A 23,272-nucleotide genomic window follows, 5' to 3' on the forward strand; every position below is an offset into this window, starting at 1 on the left:
ATGACGCATGCATCCTAAGAATCTGGAAGCTGCACCAAAGCTGCACTCCAGTGCTTAGGGATGGAGTGTGGCTTTGGCGCGACCACCCGACTCTTAGGACCCAGGCATCATTTAAATAGCATACCTCCAAAGAGACCCGAAGCAGCATTATTTTGGCTGCCTGTAACAGGCCTTAGTTTACAAAAAAATGCTTTGAAAATGTTGCTGCTCCTGCTGCTGTTGTTAGTCACCATAGCAGCGGCAGCATGGAAGGATTATTTTTCACAAGTGTGGCCCAGAAAGGGTCAAATATGTCTTGTTTACACTGGTAGCCTCTTGTTTATGGATGTGCCCGCCAGATGACGATCAATACAGTTGTTATGAAAGTGCATTCTGAATTAAGGAGACACTTCAGCATTCTGCATAATTGATTTTCAAGTTGATTTTAAAGCACACAAATCCTTACTCCGTTTGGAAAAAAAGAGCAACAACAAAGACAACAAAGAGAACAACATAAAAGCAAGTTATTAAAGGAATGGTGAAGGATTTGGGTGATCTCATAGTTCTTAGGCTAAGTTTACCACTTTGACCTTATGGGAACCTTAATTTAAAGGGCACTATAAAGAAATTAGAGAGCCAATGTAGTCTAGTTTTGGTTTAGGACTCCAGGAGAAATGATTTCAAATCCTCTGGTCAGCCATGGAAACCAACTGGGTAGCCTTGGGAAATTCACAATCTCTCAGCCTCAGAGGAAGGCAATAGCAAAGCTTTTCTGAATAAATCTCACAAAGATTTGTGAGAAATCAGAATCAGCTATTAATTTCCCTGCAAAGAAGGCAAATGGAATTAATGATTTTTGAAGCATGTAGAAATTGGGAGATGGGGTTCATATCTAGCTGTCATGGGACTCTCCTATTATTCTTGACAATGACTTCTGCTTCCCAAGCATCCCAGCTGAATTGACAAATAATACTACTACTGATCATGTAGCACTGAAATCAATGAAGCATACCAAAACACTGTACAAAGCCTACTCTATAATTTAACCACTTCAGTTGAACAAATTGGATGGAATAAAACAATTGGCAACTAACACCACACTTTGGGAGGCATTCAGAAATGCAGGACTGTTATGCATGTAATTTTAGATGTCATTTCTAAAGTATGAAATTAATTAACTAGGGACATCCAAGAAATTATTCAGTCTTTGCACACTCCTTGGCAAAAACTACGTGCTATGCATATCTTTGCCTCATGTGAGAATTGGAACTAAGTGATATTATTAGCTTTGTCTACAGTGGTCCCTGAATTCAACCCAATTCCTAGCGATTTCAACATACCAAATCATTTCATTTTACATACCTTTATGCAACAAGTACACACAACATTAAAACATCCATATGACTGTCATATTCAGTAACATCAAACATCCTAACATCAACAGCATCAAATACATTTCACGTCATGATCATTCATAATATCCTTAATCTTCTCCAATATTATTTTACCATCTTTATAATTCTTCTTCAATATTATTGTTACTTTATACATTTAATCCAAACACCACATACCTTCTCAGCAACTCTTCATCTCTCCTCTCCCACTCCCCACTTACCTTACTTTCTTCTTCACTTCTCTCTATACTACACCTTCTTCCGAATCCTTCCACCTTCTTCCCCTTCTCCCCATTCTTCAAACATCTTTTCCTGTTACCTTCTCACTTACTCCAACCTTCTTTTTGCATTCTTACATCTTCTTCCACATGAAATTAGCCTTCCTCCCTTGCCCTCTCTACTACTTCTCCCTACTATTAAATAACTTCCTAGGGCCATAATAGGTAACCGATGCTCAATCTACATTCTACGATCTACAATCTCAACCTACTTGAACACCTCAAGGTGAGATTAACATCTACTCACCAGAGAGCATTCTTGGCTAGGGCCCCAACAATTTGGAACAACCTTCCGGAAGAGCTTCGACTCATTCCCACCTTGGACACCTTCAAAAAGGCGCTGAAAACATACCTCTTCCGGCAAGCATACCCTCCTGAGCTTTTATTGATTCAACAAGTTCGCTACCTCCTGATTAGGAGTCTACCTCAGGTTGTGATAAATTTTTATATTGTACCAATTGTTTTTAGATGAGATATGTTTTATATTGTGATTTTAAATAACTGTTATTAGTATCATTGTGTTTGTATAATTCTGTTGTAATCCCGCCTCGATCCATCAGGAGGGGTGGGACAATATAAGTAAAACTTATTATTATTATTATTATTATTATTGTTACATATCTATTGTTTTCTTCAACCCTTTATACTTTAATTTTCCATTCTATAATATCTATCCTATGTCTTTATCGGAAAACCTATTGTTGCCAATGATTCCCCCAAAAAACTTTATCACCAATTCCCATTCTTCACAAAGGTTATCTAACAAGTTCTTTTTCAATAACTAGGGCGCGTTCCAGACACGCCAATAGTATGTGCTCGACGTGTACTAGGGTTACGAAAGGGCGTCCTTTCTGGATGCCCTAACCCTAGTATGTGCCGAGCACGTACAAAATGGCGATACCCTTTGTACATGGGCGCCGCCATTTTGACATAGCGGACACTTAGCATCCGCACGTCGCAGCACAGAAATGACGCTGCAAGTGTGCCATTGGCGCCTTGCAGCATCATTACTGCACCGCAAAAAGAACCCGCTTTTGGCAGGTTCTTTTTGCTGCGCCAAGGAGTCACACGGTTTGTTTGATGCAATTCCCTGGCGCATCAAACACAGGCGCTAGCAGACAGCCCTTTTGGGCAGTCTGTAAAGCGCCAAAGTTAGCTGATCCATCTATATTGCCCCGTATAGTATAGAAATCTGTTATTCCTCACTTGGAATATGTTTTGAGCAAAGAAGATTCAAGCTGTTGAAATCAAATAGTACATTATTTTCCAGAACTTTCATTCTAGTTCTTCTCTGAAGACACCTAAAAGGTAACATTCCAGTAAAATTTGTAGCTTAATACCCAGGATGCTACTTATGATATCATTAACTCTTTTTCAATATTTGTTTGCCAAATGACATGTTCACCAGCAGTGGTAGAGGTTTCCTGGAACATCACTGCATTTCCAGTACTTACTGTCTTTTTACTATGTTTTAGAAATTTAATTTTGGGAGACTGTATATCTAATTCCCTTATTCTATCTTCTCTCCAACTGCATTACATAAATCAGGTGGCCTATATTCTTTGTCCATATAATCATCAGCTCTTTTACCAACTCCTTTTCTGTGACAATTTTTAGCAAAATTCTGTACACCTTTTGTTCAGTTCTGTATATAATATCTTTTCTAATTCTGTTTTCTTCCCCGCAAAGCCTCTGATTTTTCCGTCCATTCTAAATCTCTCATGTAACTATACTGTATATATGGATACCACTGCAGACCTATACCTTCTTTGCCCAATTTCTCTAGCAATGGCTGTACCTCTTCTTGTTTTTTTTAAAAACTTTCCCATATGTAAGCCAATTACCCTCTATTAAAATGTCTCTCCTATGAAAGGTTTATAAGGGGAGAATGAAAGGGGGGGTTGGGGTAGGGAGCAATTATAGGTCTATACACAATGTTTATTAAAATCTTTGCTCATTTTATCTTTTTTGTACCCCAGATAGGCATGTCATTCATATAGGAGATCCTCTCCTTCCAGTTCTAAAACCTTCTATCTTTCAATGCAATCCAACCCTTTATCCAAGGGAAACAGCATGCTCCAATATAAAGTTTGAAATATGGAACTCCAAATCTCTTTCTTGTGCATCTTGAAGTATTTTTAACCTTACCCTTGGCTTTTCCCCTCTCCTTTTAAATCTTGATAAATCCTTATGCCAATCTTTAAAGGGGCATTCTGGCCTGAAACATATGGACCAAATAAAGTGGCTTCCAGCTGCTTCAGGGGCATGGCGTTTACATGATGCAGACCTCCAAAGTGGTCGGATGCCACACAGAGAATGTGCCAAGGTGGCAAGAGCCAGCCCCTAAAGGAGCAGATTAAATCTGTTCCCCAGTGGCCTGTTTGAGACCATAGTGGGCTGTGAAGTCACTGTAGTCCTGGTGCAATTTGCACCGGAGTGGCCAGAGGCCACTCCTTCTCTATCGTTTGCTTCAGCATTATTGGGATCATGTTCAAATTATCCAAATGAACATACAAAAATATTTCAACATAGCAAAATTAGGAATGGAAAAGAATGTTGGTGTTTCAAGATTCTTTAATATTATTCATTTCATTCCTCCCCAGACTTCTTATGAGACTAAGTGCTTCAGAAACTGACATTTTCAAGGCTTGCAGTACAAATTATAAGTACACAATCACGCACACCATTGGAAAACATGTGGAAGCACTTTAATTAAAGGGAAACTGTGAAAACAAAATTGTGCATTAGGAGATGTGCTCGAATAAATGTGTGCATTATAGAAATGTATATGATAATATGCACAAATTTTAAAGTAGGAATTACATTTTTCAGAAACAGATGTCAGCAGAAGAAATGGGGCCGAAATGAAGGTGCAATTGGCAGGAATGCACTGAAATGGAGATTGAGAATTTTTCAGATCCTTAATCAAAATATGCTTTCATTTAAATATAAAAGTATACAATTACCATGTATGATGAGAGAAAACACAAGTTTAAATCAATATTTTAAGATTTTTTTTTTAAAAAAATAGTAGATTAATGTATAATTATGTATAGAAGAGGCAAAGGTGGCCCAGAAAATGGAGGGCATAGTGTACATTTGCTACTGGTCTAGCTAATTACCTGACATAGGAATGGGAAACTACTGCATATGATGCATAAGTCTTTTCATTGAATCCAGTATTTAGCTATGGACAGACCTTACATAAGCATTTTAAAAAGAAACAACACTCAGTGCATACATATCTTTATTAGTAATTCATGTGTCACTTGACCTGAAAATTAGGTTTCATGTCTAAGTGCTGAAATATTACTAAGTAGCTATAATACCAAACTTATATTGAAAAGTATTACATTTTAGTAATTATCTGTGTCTACCAGGTAACTGTGGGATAGGTGGATGAAGGAGGAGTATGTAATGTTTTGCTTTGGTGTTGTTAATTAATGAGCTTGAAACAAGACTACTCCATGATTTTTCATGATGTTGAATATCTGTTTTTTTTTCTCAAGGTTTTCACAAGAAATGAGAGGAGAAACTCAGCAGTTTTGTTTCAAGACTGCATTTGTTTGAACCTAAACCTCAAAGCAAAAGGTGAATGAAAATTACAAAGCCACCATGAATAGAACTGAATAAAATATTTATGCAAACCCTATGAAGCAGTCTCAGAACTGGGCCTTTTATTAGGTACTTAAATATCTGCTTGGGCTTTTAAATAAGTGCAACAACTTCAATGGCCTTTTCAAGCAGAAGGAGGAGGAGGAGGAGGAATCTACTGCTCAACACTGGTATTACTTCCATTTGGTGGAAGGATCCATGATCTGAATTTGAAATGCTTGACCTTCTACTCAGAATGTTTCTTTAAAACATAAACAGTTACAATTTTTGTTCCAAGGGCAAATTAAAGAAAAAAGTCAGATTCAAGAGACAAGGCTCCTCATAACACTTTTCTTGCATGGATTCTTGTTCTGTTTTGCCATTCATCTTACATTCCCAAGGAAAAAGTCTTCCTTGCACTTTCCTGTTGAACCACATTCACCAAGAGTGATCTCTTGCCTTTTTGAGGAAAGAAAACTTTATGCCTCCATTAAGATTAGAGCACAGGTGTATGTGTAATGCAGTATAATCTACTATCAGCTTCAGTTTCAGTTGTGGCCTGATGATGCGAACAAGACACTTGAGTTAGACTGCCCCACCACATGTGAACTTGACCCATGCTCTAATAAAGTCTAGCAGGGGTGGCTGCATTGAGTGTGACTGCGGGTGGTAAATACCTCACTGTTTCAGAGGGAAGTGCTTGTTAACTTGAAAGAGACAGTAGTGTGGCCTTTCTTTAAAATGACCTCTCTGGACTTAAGGCATGTGACAACTACCACCCCATTGCTAATATCCCATGGGGGGTGTAAAGTAAGAGTGAGGTCAGCTAAATCAAGAAATTTCAAACATATCTTTCATTCTCAGCTCACAAACTCCTACTGGGCCTTCACATTGGCCAAACCTCTCCGGTAACAGAAGAAGGTTTTTTGAGCATTGTATTTTGCTCCAACCTTTTCTGAAATCCTTATTTTACCAAGGAGGTTCCCATGTCACAAACAATCTTTTAGTATTAAAAACTGTCTATAATGAACAAAAGGAATGTGATGGTTCAGTGGTTAACACACTGATTCTGACGACTGTAAGATCGGCAGGTCAGTCCAAGCACCACATGAAGAAGTGAGCTCCCATCACTAGTCCCAGCTTCTGCCAACCTACCAGTTCAAACGCATATAAAAGTGCAAGTAGATAAATAGGTACCACTTCAGTGGGAAGGTTACAGTGCTCCTTGCAGTCATGCTGGCTACATGATCACAATAATCTTTGACAACACTGGCTCTTGGGCTTAGTAACTGAGATGAGCACCACCTCTTACAGTTGGACACAACTTGACATCCTTGTTAAAGAGGAAATCTTTATAGAGAGCAAGCTATTTTTTTGCCTCTCATCAGTAGAGGGAAACTATCTCTAGCAGCTAAAACAGCTACTAACCAAGAAGCGCCTGTTATCAGCTTCGGCTGATACGCCAGCTGTGACCCTACATGGGTCAGGGGGACCTTGAAGCTGTGGTACATGCTCTGGTAACCTCTCGATTGGATTTCTGTAATGCGCTCTACATGGGGCAACCCTTGTACCATACCCAGAAGCTTCAATTGGTGCAGAATATGGCCGTGAGATTGGTCGCTGGTTATTCCAGGGCGGGCCACATAACACCCATCCTGCAAGATCTCCATTGGCTGCCTATTCGTTTCCAGGCACAATACAAGGTGTTGGTAATTACCTATAAAGCCCTAAATGGTTTGGGCCCAGGTTACTTGGAGGACCACCTCTCCCCATACAATCCGCCCCGCACACTCAGGTCAGCCGGGAAGAATCTGCTAAGGGTTCCGACCATGAGATATGCGTCAACCTCGCAAAGGGCCTTCTCTATCTTGGCCCCAAAAATTTGGAACACCCTTCCCGATGAGCTCTGCTCCACCACCTCCCTGGATCTCTTTAAAAAGAGACTTAAGACCTTCTTTTTCCACGAAGCTTTCCCCCATGTGCCCTGATATTATATGGTTCCCTCCCGATATGTATCTGCATCATTGACATCAACTCAGCTGGCTTTGATTTGGTTATATAGCTTTTTAAATTGTAATTGGTAATTTGTTTTATTGTTCTATTTTATTGTATGTACATATTGTATTTTTAACATGTATTATTGTATTCTCTGTATTTTTGTGCACTGCTTTGATCAATGTGGAAAAGCGGTATATAAATAAATATTATTATTATTATTATTATTATTATTATTATCATGGCTGTAAAGAAATAGAAATAAGATACTAATGAGATAGGATACTTTTAGAAACATGCACACACATTTTACATCAGAATGAAACATCAAATAGGATAAACCCAGATATCATGCATGTGAAACTTGGTTAGTGCTTTTCATCAGTATAGGTCAGGATCTGCAATCTAAGGAACACAGCAGATTTCTAAGTGGTCTCACAAGTCTTAAAAAAAACTCCGTACTTACCTTGGGTTTCCTCTTTTCTATTCACATTTTTTTCTAACCATGTCACTGTTATTTTTTTCTATTAGTGACTGAGCTTAGATTTCCTGAGAGTCTAGACTATTGCTGATTATCAGTTGCCAATGGGACTAGAACCCTGGAGATTGGGAAGTATGGCTTGGCTAGGCCTAGTTGGACCTGAATGCCCCTCACACTTGGTAGGTCAAGTAGAAAAGGCAGAGTGTGCAAAGGGTGGACTCCAGACTGAATGTGGACCTCAGGGAGAGGGAAGCTCTCTCGATCTCTCTTTCTCTCACCCTACCCCCTATATTTTATGAACCTAAGAACTATCTTGAACTTTCATGAAGTATAGAAGCTGGTGAAGAAATGAAGTCCAAGCCACATATTAGTCTTAGATGTCTGGATCATTAGAATTCACAAAGAATCCTCAAGAATCCAGGTGTGTCTGGGAGGTGAAAAATCAAATCTACATGAGCCAAAAACTTGCCAAATTTTGTGGACCCCAAGAAGAATTTGAAAAAAGGTACTGTACTTCACAGGTCATGCCTGGTAAATTCTGGGAGTTTTTGTTTTAACGGAAACATTATCTAAGCTCTGGCCTAAGGAACTTGTTTCTGGCGCCTCATACTAATATTTTGCCTTGAAACCCTGATTAAGAGAAATACCAATCAGCTAATCCTATGAAAGATTTTGAAAAACTATTGTGTAAGGGCAATCTTCCATATTCAGTATCCTATGCAGTACACATAAGGATGTTTTTTAAATGCTAATCTTTTAAAATACTAGTTATATATGAAAAGCTTATGACATTTTCAGGTAGAAAGAATTCTGAATCGGTGCACAATATGAACAGAAACACAGAAACCATGAGTTCTTTCTGAAATTCCTAAATTACTTAAACTACAATGGTCCAAAAGAACAATCCTGGACTCAGAAATGAATCCTATTGAATTCATTGGGACTTAGCCAATATAGAACGTAGAGGATTGAGGCCTAAAAGTCTGTGGCTATCATAAATGCTTTAACAAATTCAGTGCAAAATAAAAAGATGAATTTTTGTTTCTGGGTTGGTATTATTAAAATTTGGAGCTAAGAAGCTGGAAAATCAATAGCTTCAAGAGAACTTGGCACTGAAAAGAGATAGAATTGTATCTGGGTTTTTTTCTTTAATGGGATTCTTTCTTCCTGACACTTGGCCACATACTTTGTTCATCGACGTATGTCCCTTAAGTTAATCTTGTCCTCTGATTTCCAGTTGTCAATGAGTAATCAGTAATGGTTTCAAATTTCTTTGCTTTCATATCATCTGTATTTCCCCCTTTGGTCTATATTTATTACCCAGTTGACCTGGACATTTTTATGCTGATTAGTGGATTTCTTCTGCCCTGATAGATTTCTCCCCTCTTCAGATCAATAGTTGGCAATGGTGTAACTCATATCTATTGAACTAGATAGATGGGTACTGTTCTCCATTGCTCTCTAATTGCTTTGCATGACTCTGATGGTGCAAAACGATCAAGCCTGTACAAAACAGCATTCTTATCTGAGAGGGATGTGGCATTTAAATGACAAATAGGTCAACTGCACATTTATTGTACATTCTGCTTGCATCTAAGAGTTCTCTGAAACACACACACACACACACAAACACACGCACACACACTCAGGAATTGTGTTATACCTATATGGTCTTACATTGTCAAAATGAGTTATTATTTCTTGGGAATAACAGAAGGTGCTCAATTGTCTCATTGTTTAAATCAAGCCAAAGTAAGAGAACTGAAGAGAAGGGATTCATACGTTCTTGATAGAACTGGTAGAATATCTGCACTGTTCTGTCCCATGAAAGACTATGGACTTTATCACGTGCTGCTGCCAAAGCAGACTTACAGTAGCATAATAGCATCTGTGGCTTACTTTATCACACAATACCATGTCTGTTCTGGAGCTGCTTTGTCTTCCATTCACTCCTAGAGCTCTTCTTCTCATTGATGGGCAAAACTCATCAATACTTCCCAGTCACAGTGCTATTATCTTACTATTCCCAAGCATACTGTTTTTCTTTTCTTTTCTTTTCTTTGCATTTCTTTTCTTTTTTATTTAATCAATTGCTATGTTTGAGCAACTGAAAATAATAACACAGACCCAAATGCAACTGGGAAGGGCATAGTGCAGGAAGGCTGGGTTATGAAAGCTGAAGTGCAGAAAGAGGAGTCCTGGACTATAGCAGCCCTGTGGCACTTTTGAAGAGCTGTATGAAAATGACTGTCCCCAAACTGGTATATTTGTATTTCCTATGCAAAGGTGATTGTGGCATCTTAGCAGCCTGCTATAATAAAGTTCTATGACAATATTAGTTAAAGTGGAGCTACTACCTGTAAGGACAACATTTACACACTGGAATATTTCCTTTAAACCCTGATCTTTATAGCTGTCTGGCATTTTGCCATTCCCCCATCCCTCCTTGGCTACTGAACAGTATTCCATAAAAGAAGTTTTCAGGAGCAGAGGGAACTTCAGGGATGGTGGTGGACCATGTTGTTCCTCAGGAGCTGAGCAGTTGGGCCACGTCTGCTATCCTGGACTGGCTCTTAACCTGGGTCAGTCCCCAGGCCAGAGAAGAGACAGGCAGCTGCATACACACTTGCCCGAGTGGCCAGGCACCCTGTTTCCACATCAGATGGGGGTCTTCACAGTAGCAATGATGGCAGAGACAAGTGAACAGTACACAGAGCTTTCTGGCCTGTGGGAGGTTGCCTCAGAATTTCTGAGAAACCCCATGGCAAATGGCAGGTCTTTTTGATCTGCACTAAGGCCCCTTTGTACTGGAATCAGACTGCGACTACAGGATCAGCATCAGGTCTGCTCTATCCTAGACTAGGTGTTATGGCCTGCATCATCAAGACACAATTCGGGGTTAAAGTGGCCCTTTTGGCCCATGTGTACAGCTCCTCAAACATTTACTTTACTTTGCTTAGGATCTCTACCTTTCTTTTAGTAATTATTTTTCTGCATATTTTTAAAAATCTATGTGAAGAATACAGAGGTGTGACCTATCCCTGTTGTAATACAAAATATTTTGGGTGGCTTGGTCAGAAATTAAGAAGCATTGTCATTGAAAAAGACCAATCTTTGTGGAATGAAAATGGCTGGAAATGACCGTGGATCAATATGGCTGTCTACCTGGCTCCTCTTTGGGTGCCCGACTATGGGGACTGTCACGATCAATGCTTTCATTTCAAAAGTTAGCACTACAACACTGTTTTGCTCTTGAGTGTCCTGAATCAGCCCAGTTCCATTCTGTCCAGTCCAGACATTAGCTACAATTTCATCACCAGAAACAGAATGGTCCCATTTTGTCCGGTCTAATTAAGATAGTTAGAAGAAAATGTCCTTACATTGTAGAACCTGTTTCCATTTGTCAAGCAAATATGAACTGGTCATTTCTTGTTGGGAGCATTATTTCCAGCATATTGCATTATCTTGTTTAATTATGGGTTTCCTTATCAAGGCTTATTTAAGATTAGCTTCTTCCATGGTCCCTAATGTTTAATCCCCAGTATTTATGCTGATATTACATCTGAGACATAGTGGGGGTTTTCCTTTTGCTGATTTTCCACCCCTTTCTTTGGCTACAGCTGTTAATATCATTAATTATAAGGCTTACGGCTTTGTAAATGTTTTACAAAACAAAATATAGAATTGATGCACAAAGAACTCCATTCAGTGTGTGTGTGTGTGCGCGCATATTTTAAAAACCTGAAGATACCATTGTTTTTTCTCCCCACAAATCTGTGTCAGAAATTTAGAAATAGTCTTTGGAAGCAAGAACGTTTACAAGATTTGATACACAAATGACTTCATTCAGATTTTTTTTTAAAAAAAAACAAACAAACCTGAAGATAGTACTCTGTTTTTCCTTCCCAGAAATCTGCAAAAAATATATATTTGGAAACAAGAAAGTAAGCCCTGCTAGATTAGAAGAAGAGAGCATCCAGCAGTGTTCAAATTATGGCGGGAGAGAAATGCAGGAAGGCTTTCATGAAAGCCTCAAGTCTAGCCTCTAACATCTCTAATTTATTTTAGCCAAATCATCCAACCCTTATACCTCTAAAATGGGGATACTGCGTATTTGTCCTTGTTATACTAGCCTTACTACCTAATCCATATTTTCTCTCTATCAGTAGCCATCTAGCGATATGACCATGAACCATTCATTCATTTGTTCACTTGATTCGCCAATGAAAATGACCTAATGTGACTTAAACTAATTAAACAGAACATAATTTGTATTGTGAGGCATACTCTTTACTCATATAAACAACTGGCAGCTATCGGTCAATTCACAAACTTCTTCAGATCAACTTTTTGGATCCTCTTTTTGGGACTGCCTAAGGTTTGGTTCATTTATGGAAATAAGAATGCTTCCTGTATTTCTGCTGCCAGGGTGGTTTAGCATATGATTTCTTTTCAACTGCAATTTGACCCATATGGTCATACTGAATTCTTTAGGATAATCACGTCTAGTTTGCAAAACATTAGTTAGAAAGTACTAAATTTGGTATTAATTAAATTAGAAATGAAAGAAATGTAGAGTTAAATTGTCCTATACACATCAACCAATATAAAACCGCTTGAACTTCAGTATCTAAAATTTATTCAACTGTAAAGAAAAAATCATGAGACATTTATATTATACATCATTATGCCTATTTAGATACAGATTGTTTGCTTTATATAAAGGCTGATGATATAATACAGACAATGTTTTCCTTTTTCAAATGGTGTGGATCTCTTTAGTGCTTTTTCTCTGTCAGTTTTGTATTGCAAAAATCTTTGGTATTTGTAGACAGAATGCTCTATTTTTCTAACCTTGGAGTGCATGTCTTTTAGCCACAGTAAGAGCCTGCAGGACCACACTAACCATTAGTTAAATTACACACGGCAGAGATATAATTTAAAGAACATTTGTATTGCCAGGTATTGTTCAGAGCTCAGAAGATCTGGTTGCTTTAGCTACTTATGAAAATGTATTTTATAAATGTCAACTTCAAGAAAATGTGTTTTTGAAAATATAAACAGCTTACATTAATGTGCAAACCTAGCCCACATTCATATCCCATGCATCCCCTCTTTCTTCTTCTACTTCCCTCTTTCCTTTGTAATCAGATTTCTAAAAATCTAATCAATTTTTTTTAAAAAAGATGAACAGATCAAATATATGTAAAACATGAAATGTCTGATTGCTTAAAATACAGAGGGACAATTTTAAAACACTCCATTAAAAACAAAGCCCATTCTGCAGCAAGTGAGGTCAGTTATCAAAGTTCTGACCAAATTAAAGGTTCTTTAGTCTACTGGCAGATAGTCTCCCACAGCAGGAAATTCAGGATCCTGAAGGTGATGATCAAAACCTGTGGGGGAATACAATACTTCAGATAGCCTAGATTCAAATCATATAAACCTTCACAGATCATAATTAGGTCACAACTAATGAGAGCCAGCCTAATGTAGTGGTTTGAACATTGGACTTTGAGACCAGGGTTCGAATCCCTACTTGGCCATGGAAACCCACGGGGTGACCTTGGGTGAGTCACACTCTCTCAACCTCAGAAGAAGTCAAAGTCAAATCCTCTCTGAACAAATCTTGTCAAGAAAACCCTATGATAGGTTCACCATTAAGTCAGAAACAACTTGGAGGCAAACACTATCACCATTTATGCTTTGAATTTTACCTAGAAACAGACAGGTAGCCATTGAAACTATTGGGTCAATGGAATTGTATCAACAGTCTACACATAACATTTTGGACCCACTAAATGTTTGAATACTTTTAAAAGCACCCCTCCACACATGTCGTTTGTTTGTTTCTCTGTTGTTGTGTGCTTTCTAGTTGTTTCCAATTTATGGCAGCCGCAAGGCTCTCATGGGGGTTTCTTGGCAATATTTGTTCAGAGAAGGTTTAATTCTTCACAGTAAGGGCTGTTCAACAGTGGAACACACTCCCTCGGAGAATGGTGGAGTCTTCTTCCTTGGAGGTCTTTAAACAGAGGCTGGATGTCCATCTGTCGGGGATGCTTTGATTGAGAGTTCCTGCATGGCAGAATGGGTTGGACTGGATGGCCCTTGTGGTCTCTTCCAACTCTATGATTCGATGATTCTATGAATTAAGTAACCCCACTGAAGCCAATGAGACATAAACACGTTTACGACCACATTATAAATGTTGATATGGATATAAAAATCCCACCAAAACAGAAGAACTGACCTTTCAGGCATGAAACAAAAAATATTATACACAGGATTTCAACCAATAGTACCAATGATGTTTCATCAAAGACTTTTGTCACATAAGACTCTCCCCCATTGTTCACTTTGTCTTGAGAATGAGGTACCATAATTTTTATTCCTAATATGCTGTTTTACTACTTTGACCTTTCTGTATTTTATACTTTGACTGGCAAACATATCATCCCCTTTTCTCATTGACTCAATGAGCAGTAAATAGAGACAGGAATGAAATGGACAACATACCAAAAAAGCAATTGTCAAAAGGTCACGGTAGAGAAAAATCTGTCAGTATTACAAGTTAAATATATGAGCAATCCAAAGTGTAGCAATCCATTCCAGTGAAAACTATCATCTATTTGCGGGAGAAAATATTAACCTGTTGTGGAACAAGGAACAATTTCAAACAAGGAAATATTGCACAGATTGTATTGTAATGAGCCAAACAGACCATGTTGGCTGACATAGGACTTCAATAATCTTTTCATTTTGCTTCATGTCTGTGGTTTGCAGAATCTCAGGTCTTAAGGCCAAACCTGGCCTTTCTGGCCCACATGTGGTGCCCCTGTGAACATGCTACTTCTTATGATACCATGATTTGGTGATGTTACAACTTTTGCACAGGGTTTTGTTTTGTTTTTGTTTTTTTGGTACAGGCTGTATTCTAAAATGTTGAAATAACTTTCTTGTTGGCAGTAAAAGCTTTCAGCTAAAATATGCTAGTATTTTCCAATCCACCATTTGGTCTTTAGGCCCATCCACCAAGAAATTCTATGAGATTGAATTTGATCCTTAGCCAAAAGGATCTTCTTCAATGTAACACTGGCATAAATAAAAAGGAATACTCAAGAACTCTCAAGATGCTAGGGTGCAGGCCTTCAAGAAATGTGGTGATTTCAGTTAAGATATATGGCTTACTCTCTCAGTAGTGATGTCCCATGTAAAAAAAAAAATTCCCCCATGAGGAAGAATGAGCAATTTAATCATGTTTTTCTCTGCTGCCAGAAACCTTTCAAAACTTTTTTCCAAACAGATCTCACATGGGGAGAAAATCTCTGGCACTGAAAGGATTCCCCTGGTCTGTCCCAATGTGACATCAAGAGGGTAGCAATGGAAGGCAGCTGGGATTCTTGGTTGCTTTACTACATTGCCCACCCTGGATGACTTCAATAGGGTGGGGAGTAAGGCAGGAACACATCTACTCTAGGTTACAGCACCATCTGCCTTCTCCCCTTGCTCACTCTAGAGGGAGAATAGTCTTCCAAATCTTCAGCTTTTTTCCCCGTCACCTGCCCCTCACGGTGGTGAACCAGCAAATAATCCGGAGATTATATCCATTCAAATATTCTACACTTGCTCACTATGCAACATCAGGTTTTAGTCTATTGGAGGGTTGAGGTGGAAAACTGAGAGAGTTTAAACAGGCCTAAAATAGGCAGTGAAGCGTAGGTGGCCTGAAATGGCCAACTACAGCCTCGGGAGGCTTCTGGGTGAACAGGTTGCCACTTCTATGGTGGTGTACAGTGGGATCTGGTGAAAGAGGGTTCAAAATGGCAGATGGAGCCTTCCAGTTCCTGAGAGGGCCTCGTATATTTTGGGTCTTGCCCACCCCTCATATATCTACCCAGAACCTGTCCTGTTAGTAGGCCGAGTGAGGCAATCTGGTTGCTCCTCCCTAAGTTTCCCGTATTGATTAACAAATCAATGTGTGCTTTATAACTATTTCTATAATCTAGGTAGTCCTACTGCCATCAGGTATGTTGGAGGATGCTAGTTCAGTACCAAATGGCAATCTAGTCAACATCTGCGCATGGGAGAAGGGATTCAACTTTGTCTTTCATCTCGAGGATCAAAATATTTGGGGTTAGCCCTGTATGCAGTCAATTGATCATATCACTGTTGCTATTATATGAAATATTTTCCATCCAGCAGAAGGGAAAGGCACACAGGTGCAGACACTGCCAGAAGCAATTCTTCTTCCCAGATTTGTTTGTTCAGCAATAATGCCATGGAGAATTACATTTTTTTTTTTTTTTTTACAGTTTGGTGTGTGTTAATATGAAATGGTGCTATCCCTGTTCAGGCTCTCAACCAATATAGGAAAGTGGGGAATGGGATCATGTCTTTTTTTCCCAGTTTTTATTAATTAAAACAAACATCTCATATACCACATCACCATTGATTACAGAGTATCTGATGCATAATATAATAATAACTTTATCATAATATTTCATTGACCTTACATCCTTTATTACCTTCTGAAAGTCATCTAATGTCATTAACTCTATCCATCAATACGTGTATGCTAATATTTTCTACACATTTTCTAATCTAATTTCCCATTTCAGACCTCTTCCCCAGGGAATGGGAGCATGTCTGTTTTGTAACAGGGAGAGTCATGCATGGATTCAATTGCATATACAGTGGACCCTTGTTATACGCTGGGGTTTGGTTCCAAGATCCCCATGGATAACAAAATCTGTGGATGCTCAAGTCCCATTAAGTATAATGACATAGCAAAATGGTGTCCCTTATAAAAAAAAATGGAAAATCAAGGTTTGATATTTGAAATTTATACTTTTTTAAAACATTTTCAAACTGTGGATGCTTGAATCCATGCATGAAAAATATGTGTATAAGAAGGGCCGACTGTATGACTTTGTCCAAAGATCAGGCTCTCTAGGGAATTGGCTGAATCTACTGATGTCTGGCAAGATCACCTATGCATCCTGAGTGTTTCTCAGAACATAGTTTGTTTCAGAGAAAGCCAGCACAGAAGAGTTATGGAAAATAGTGACAGATCTCTGGAGTGATGGGGGCTCCTAAAGGGGAGTATTTTTTTTCCCATGAAAACTCAAATATTCTTTCCATCTCTGACAGGAATTTATGGTCACATGTAAGAGTATGTAAAATTGTACAGACAGTTAAAATTATGCAGAACCAGTGTTGTGTGTGTGTGACCTGTTGAGTTATGATGACTATAATTTCATAGGGTTTTCATAGGCAAGGGATACTCAGAGGTGATTTTGCCAGTTCCTTCTTCTGAAATACAGCCTAAAGCACCCAGTATTCATTGGTGATCTCCCATCTAAGTATTAACCAGAACTGTTCCTACTTAGCTTCCAAAATCAGATAGGATCTGGTACCTTTAGAGTATTTAGTTTCCTGTAATCAAATGTAAAGTGCATCTAAGAAATATATTTTTGTTTGGAGCTCCACAGCCCTGCAGTCCTGTTGGAGGATTGCAGAGCATACCTTAACCCAGTGGTACTCAATTTGTTTACCCTTGCAACCTCCTTTAAATGTACACGTGGATGTCACACACACCGCGCAATGTAGTACATGAATAAAAACTTTTTGTTTATTTAGTGTGCACATTTTCATTTATACATTTATGTATATTCATATTTTAACATTTTGTAAGGAATTAACATTATGCAAATTATAACAGTTTTTTTGAGTAAATTCAATATTTAATTCAATGTCTGTGTAAATTTTATACATAAAAAAGGAGGATGAGGAGGAAGAGGCATCAGAGCTTCCAAGTCTTGTGCCGCCTCGAGCAATTCTTAGACCCAGAGGTCCCACCCCATCCTAGTGCCTTTAAGACTATCCCTTCATCCACCTTCCATGTGCTATATAGTTCTAGTTAGCGCACATTTTATATTTATTATACAGTTGGAGGACAAAAGTATAAAAGTGAGACAGGAGAAGAGCTGCATCTGCATTGCAGTTTGACACTGCTTTAACTGCCATGGGTCAATGCTATGGAATTCTGGGATTTGTAGTTTTGTGAGAGATTTAGCTGCCTCTCTCAGGAAACTCTGGTGCCACAACAACCTATGGATTCCGAGATTCCATAGGGAAGAGTCATGATGGTTAAAGCAACATCAAATGGCATTAATTCTGCAGTGTGGGAGCAGCCAGTCTTTTCCTCTCCTTTTATTTCTGAATCCTTTAAAGTTGGCTCTTCTGCAGACCCTAGCTTTGAAGCAAAGTCATAATTGGATGAACTAACACAACACAGTACTAACCAGCTGACAGATGTAGACCTGAGTTACCGGCATTTGACTTGGACTTGAGTCAGACTCATGTGATTTCAAGACTTGAATTTCACCCGTCTCTGCCACAAGTGAAGCACTGACTTGAAACGACTCGTGACTTGCATATTTTAGCTACTGACATGCTGGCCTTTGAGGAGGGGGAAGAGTCTTCTATAGTACACTCCACCTACTACCTTTTTTCCTGTTAAAATTGGCACCAGATTTGAAACTCAACTTTAAAGTATCTTGCACGGACTTGAGACTCGACTTGAGATGTGAAGGTAGAGACTTGAGACATGGAGAAAAAAACTTGAATACAACACTGCCCATTGAGGTGAGCCATAAGACGAGACATAGCAGAAACTAGTAACATAAAATCCATTAGGGACATGAACATTCCACTGTCCATATGATTTATTCCTTGGTAGTTTGACTACAGTTCTGTTTAAGATATTCAAATGTGTGTCATTTCTCCCATGATTCATTTACATTTAAGGAAGCAAATGTTCAACATGGTTCTTGCCCCTTCATTTTTTTTTTCCAGATCGGAAATCACGAAAAGAAGCAGGGCAGCTCCATTTGGGCAAATGAAATTAAGATGCAAAACATACTCAGTCCTTTTAAGCTTGGCACTGATGTTAATGCTGCCCTTGGGCAATTTTGCTTCATGGGACCAGCAATTACATTGATGACAAGACAAGCAAACTGCCTGACCTTGGCAGCATTATGAGGGCAATTCTTTTTTCCCCCACCTCTCCCTCAAAGAGTAAGCAATTCTTGGAGCACAATATTTTGTCAATGTGTTAAACAAACAGATTTATTAGGGGCAATAAAAATCACCCTCTCCAACTCCTCATTTTCAATATGAATGAACTCTTACTTTAGATTGTAGCCTAGGGTGGTTATAAAGCATTGCAGTTCTTCCTTCCTAACCCCTACCTCATTTTTAATGCAGTACCCATAAATAAAGCACAAGGTACGGAGAAAGTGAGAAGGCTTTGGAAATCATTATCATTGCCCTTGAAATATTTCCTGACATATTCTTTGGACAATCCTTGATCTTCACCTCTGGTTAGTTGAATTCAGCAAAGTCTTTGGGATATCTTAAGGTGCAATCCAACTACACACACTCCACTAAGCACAATAAGACTTAGAAATAATGCTGTTTGACACCACTTTAACTGTCATGGCTCCAGCCTCCAGAATCCTAGGATGTGTTGTTTTTTGAGGCACCGGCACTCTTTCTCAGAGAATAAAACTGAATATTGCAGGATTCCATAGGATGGAGCTACAGCACTTAAAGTAGTGTCAAATGGCATTATTTCTAGATGTGCCATTACTTCCAAGTAAACATGTATAACATTACATGTTCCTGTGCATCAGAATCACTATCAACCATTTAAGTTACTAGGCAATTGTTTAAAATGGTCTGGGTTTATTTCTTTCCAAATGGCTTTTTAATGTCTTGATTTATGATATCCATGATAGTTCAAATGGTTCTTATTTGAACTTGCAATAAGTTCTAGCTTAAGGGAATACATATGATAATAGGTGCCACATTATAATTCTATATTGCAGGGTATTTCTCCTCTTCAAGAGTTAAAATAAGTTAACTAGAAATAGTGATTTGAAACTCTGAAGCTCTCTGCTCACGAACCAAGTATTGCCCTTTATAACCACCAGCAGTGACAACAACCATTCATCTCCACATGTTTTATGAAATACATGTGGGCAAGTCTTTGCCTCAAGGGGCTTGCCACTGAAAATTCAATTCAGGGGGAACCATTCAGAAGAAGGGGGATTTATTCTGAGTCATTTAAGTATCCATTTATTCAGTGGCTGCATTTACACTGCAGAATCAATGTAGTTTGTCACCGCTTTAACTGCCATAGTTGAATGCTATGGAATTCTGGGATTTGCAGTGAGATATTTAGCCTTACCTGTCTGAGAACTTTGCTGACACAAACTACAAATCCCAAGAGTCCATAGGGTGGAGGCATGACAGTAAAAGTGGTGTCAAATTCCATTACTTCTGCAGTGTAGCAGCAGCATCCTTCATACTTAAGCTTCCTTATAGTAAAGAAATTACATGGGAATTTATCCCTATTTCTAGTCTCTTTATGTAAATTATTGTTTTTATTTTATGTCTTTCATTTTCTTTCTTTCTTCTTTGCCATTGTAGAGATAGCCATTCCTTCTCCCTAGAAAAAAATATGCCTTGGGAATGACATGATATGGTCTTACATCATCTCTATTGGACCACTCAACAGCAAACATGATCACCATTGGATTGACTGGACTCCCCTTCCATCACAGTTAATTCTGGTGGTAACACAAGTTTTTATATCATCACCCAAGTTGAGCAGTGATAGAACAGTAGCCCCAGCAATTCAATCATGACCCTGTTTTGTTTCAGTTTTACATTATCAATTTTTGGCAATAGGGCAGTGCAAAACTTTTAAAGCCATGACCATATCGCCCAGGGGTGGAATATTAGAGGCCATGGAGAAAATTGGTTCTTCTTTTGAATCTGGAGACTGACCCTGGAGAGAAGATCTGAACTTCCCCTCCTCCCTTCTACTTCATATCTCCTGAAGAAGGGAGGAAGTATCAGAGATATGGGCGGGGTACAGACCGCCGCTTTGCAGCGGTCTGGCGCCGCCGCCAGAAGGTCCGCGGGGGAGCCGGAGCCTTCAAACGGCCCGACTCCCGCGCGGACCGAAAAAAGAAGCTCCAAAATGGAGCTTCTTTTTGCGTCGCGTTTGTGACGTAGCGAGGCGCCAGGGGCGCGCTCGCTACATCAGCAGCGGCGCGACGCGTCTGGACGCTGTGCGTCCAATACGCAAAGATGGCGGCGCCCATGTAGAAAGGGCGCCGCCATCTTGTACGTATTGACTACGTATTAGGGTTAGGGGGGTGCGGAAGCACCGCCCCTTCCTAACCCTAATACATATTCAATACGTATTTTTTGGCGGTTTGTAACCCGCCATGATGAGGATACTATTGGTGGCAGCTCTGGGTCTAAAATCATCCCAGTTGCTAGTTAAGACTCCAGCACAGAGAAACATTTAAGCCAACCATAGGAATGCTCTAAATGATTCCTTCTTCATTTCTCATAATGGAGGAGAAATGGTTAAAAGGGAGGGGGATGAACACTCTTTTCCATCTTGGCCCCAGAAGAGCTTTGGAAATGTCTGTGCAGAGAGCTGTGACTTAACTGTAGAATTATCCCATTAAATAAATAGTCTGACAATTTTTATTAATACAATACAGATCTCTCTCTCTCTCCCTCCTCCCCTCCCAACTCAACCAGAGCAAAAATATCCATTAGTGGCTGGCTTTATCACACATCAGGGGGAGGCAAGAGAGAGACAGTATCTATAAGACAGAGCAATCCACCTATGAAAGAATCCACAATTAAAATAAATGCATGGAATGAGAAGTGGGAGGCTTATAATGCCATGCCGTATAAACCAAGAGAGAGCAATTTAATAGTCAATACTTTGCTTAATAGGATGTTATTTCAGGCAAGCACGAGAGAAGCGAGGGAGGAACACACCCCAGTCGAAACTTCATGAATTATTTGCTGCAAAACATTACTAGCAAAAGGAACAATAAAGTTACAAGAGCCACCCAAGAAATTTCAGAGGGCAACTATCTCAGAATAGTTGTACTGAAATAGATAGGTTCTCCTGATGGAAGATAATGTTATGCATAGAGAAAAGCCATGTGTGAAGCCTCCCCTTTTATATTTATGGATAGTTCTCTGTCACCAAAGAAGGATTTCTCCTACAGCAGAAATGTATCAGTAAATAGATAAGCAGTTTAATGAATTGTTAGTAAGTACATCTGGATTCTATTATTACTGTACATGGCTCCACAGTCATTTACAGTATTAAAATAACTTTTAATACAATTTTTACAGAACTGTATATGCATGCATTTGGGAGTTAAGCTATTTCTAAAAATAAAGGCTATTTCAGGCCTGAAATAGACAAAGAAGAAGAAGAAGAAGACATGGGAGAAGCTTCTAGAAATAGTATTTAAATGGCAGACTATGGCCCCAGGATGCTGAGGACACTGTTTGACAATTTTGCCCATCTTCATCCCACCCCCCAAAATGTTCTGGAAATAAGTTAAAATAGCAAGTCAATACAGATTTTTTTTTAAAATTAAATAAAGCAGCATCCAAATCTAGAAGACACATATTCATGACATACTTGTCACAGAATATCAAGTGAACCTTTGCCTTTCCTGACTCATAAAAGCTTCCAAAGAAGAACTGGCTATATAAGGGAATGGTAACTCCTTTCTTTTGTGGATGCAGTACAGGTATCCACAAAAAAGGATACACAAAGAACTGCAGTAACCATAGGGTCATAGCATTAATATCCCATGCAAACAAAACTATGCTCAAAATTCTGCAACACAGAGCCTGAACAGATGGGTGAAATAAGCCCGCATTTAGATGCCGCATTCTGCAATGATTCTGGGAAGCCAGTTTGAAGCAGCTGTCCAGATATGGACAGCTTCATGACACTCCGGCGATGCATCCCCCAGTGACGCTATTGAGAATACCATGAACACAAAAAAAGCCACAAACAAATGAGGTCCTAGAACAGATGAAACCAGAACTCTCCCTAGAAACCAAGATGTTCAAACTGAGGCTGTTGTACTTTGGCCACATTATGAGAAGGCATGGCTCATTACAAAAGTCAGTAATGCTAGAGAAGATAAAAGATAGTAGAAAAAGTGAAAGACCACACTCTGGATGGATAGACTCAATCAGGAGGGTCAGGGGCACAATTCTACAACACTTAAGAGGAGCAGTGGCGGATAGTGGGGCTTGGAGATGTTTCATCCACAGGTGGGGGGGGAGGGAGCAGATGGGGCTCAAAACAATCATGGATAGCACATTCCAGGACATTGGCGGAGGCTCATGTATTTTGGGTTTTGCTCACTCCTCATGTATTCACTCAAGACCAGCCCTATTATTAGCCAGAGTAAGGCAAGCTCTCCTGGATGCTCCCTGCCATGTTCTCCTTGTTAATAGACAAAACCCTATGTGTTTTACAATTATTTGCATAACTTAAACAGTCCAGTTGCCATCAAGTATGTTGGTGGATGAGAGTTCAGTGTCAGTGTTCAAATGCCAATCTAGTTAGGTTCTGTACATGCAATGGGAAAAGGGATTCTACTTTGTCCTTCATCTCAAGGAACAAAATAGTCTGGGCCAGT

The sequence above is a fragment of the Sceloporus undulatus genome, chromosome 2 (assembly GCF_019175285.1).
Source record: "Sceloporus undulatus isolate JIND9_A2432 ecotype Alabama chromosome 2, SceUnd_v1.1, whole genome shotgun sequence".
In the NCBI taxonomy this organism is placed as follows: Eukaryota; Metazoa; Chordata; class Lepidosauria; order Squamata; family Phrynosomatidae; genus Sceloporus; species Sceloporus undulatus.